Source organism: Suncus etruscus, chromosome 6 (genome assembly GCF_024139225.1).
Source record: "Suncus etruscus isolate mSunEtr1 chromosome 6, mSunEtr1.pri.cur, whole genome shotgun sequence".
Lineage (NCBI taxonomy): Eukaryota > Metazoa > Chordata > Mammalia > Eulipotyphla > Soricidae > Suncus > Suncus etruscus.
In genome coordinates this window covers 23,582,899-23,584,895 of record NC_064853.1, presented here as the reverse complement: position 1 = coordinate 23,584,895, position 1,997 = coordinate 23,582,899, and the positions used below count along the sequence as shown (strand labels likewise).

Below are 1,997 nucleotides of genomic sequence, written 5' to 3'. Positions count from 1 at the left end.
TTATTCTCTTAACTCCCACCATGCTTCAATTCCAAATATTCATTTTCTGCCCTTCAAGCTGTTCCAAGTTAATAACATATTAACACTTTGCAAAAGTCAAATGATCAAGTTGCTCAAAGCAGATTTCAAAGTGATCTCTTCAGAAGATTACATTCTTTCCTGAACTTCCCAGAGGCAATTAGAAGTTTGGGGGTGGGGAGCGAGTCTCGGGCCCCTCTGTCTGTTGCTCTGTTGCGGGTCTGTGCATGGAGAGCACGGGGCTGCGCTGGGGTGCACTCCTGGGCACTTGGCTCCCCGCCTTTGAGTCAGCAAACTCCGCTGCCCTCCTGCGCGCGGTGCCGCCAGCCCAGCGCTGAGCCTGGAGCCCGCAACCGCAGCTTCATCTTGTCCTGTGCTGAAGATGTTTCCAGAAGAACAAAAAAAGAAGAGTTCGTAAGCATCTGGGTTCGAGATCTGAGGATTCAAAAGGAGGACTACTGGCATTCTTACATTGTCTATAAAATATGCATCCATACCAACAGCACGTGTTTCACAATGAAAACATCCTATGTACAACTTCCAGAACTTCCATCTAAAAACCTGTTTTTCAACACAAATCATCGCCAACATGTAGACTAGTGTCGACAGGGTTTGGAAGACTTTCTCAAAAAGGTCCTCCAGAATGCACTTCTGCTGTCAGACAGCAGCCTTCACCTCTTCCTGCAGAGCCACCTAAACTCAGAGGACATCAAGGCAGACAAAGTACTCAGTAGAAGAAGCCATTCACAAGTTGGCTCTGATGAATAGACGTTTCCCTGAAGAAGACGAAGAAGGGAAAAAAAGAAAATGATGTAGATCATGACTCAGTTCACACGGATGTAAAAACAACACAGCTCCACAGAAATCCTGAAAAAGAATCCTAATGTTATCCCTTAGGAATAGTAAAATTACGTCCAGTCATAGAGGAGCAAGCTTGCAGCTAAAGCTATTCATACCTAAAGCTCACCGTCGTGATATTGAGCGTTCCAATTTGTAAAAACCTTGTGCTGTTTATTAGTGGCTTTGTTTGTTCGTTTGTTTTGGTGGTGGTTGTTACTTTTTTGGTTAAGCTTCTGTGAAAAAAAAAAAAAGCTAAAAACCTGTGAATGCAATACTATTCCCGATAAAAGAACATTATTGATAAAATAAGATTCTGCTTGGATTAGAAACATTTGCTGTGTTGGAAAAAGAAAATGGAGATAGCTTAATTGAATTGTAAAAGAGAGGAAAATCAGGAGCATTTCAAATTTAGCTCCAGCATTCCTCCTTGTATCAGTGAGCAGTATTATTGTCAACATAGCCTGTATGATCTTAACCACCATGAAGACTGGCAGCCTAGACCAGCCCGCCTTTCAGAAACGAGGCTGGTATTTTGTGGGTACTTCCCCTATGCTGGGAAAATATGATTTTTGGGCTTCTGGAGTCTGTTAAGAAGGTTTAACCTTTCCCATTATCTCTTCATGCTCAGTTGGAAAATGTACCTTTATGACTCAGGCATGTTCAAAGGATGTATACATCTTAGGAAACACACACACACACACACACACACACACACACACACACACACACACTCACTTACACACACACACAGATACTCCTAAGAATTTTGCTCGTATTTGTAGTATATAATGTCGGAAATACATTTTCATTGTCCAAAATCAGCTTAGACACGTGGCTCCTGGAAACAAAGCATTTGTTTTCATTATCAGCTGATCATTAGAATTATGGATCAATGATTTATTTTCTGACCTTGTGCAGTTATCACCAGTGATGTTGAGTATCAGTGCTGGTTACTTGTTTACTTGTGTTAAAAGTAGGATGCTATAATAATAATTCAATTTTACCAAAAGATTTTAAAAGGCTATTAACTTAATAACTTCAGACTTATTTATTTTGTAAAAGCCTTTTCTCTTTTCTGCCTGAAAATTGGTATAACTTTCATAGAATTTTTTGTGAGTGGCTCAAAGACTTAAAGAAAT

The 1,997-nt window shown here is 40.4% G+C and overlaps 1 pseudogene; it reads left to right on the top strand.

Moving 5' to 3' along the window:
• Positions 1-400: 400 nt before the first annotated feature.
• LOC126011653 (sorting nexin-10-like) lies at positions 401-829 on the top strand (annotated as a pseudogene).
• Positions 830-1,997: the final 1,168 nt, after the last annotated feature.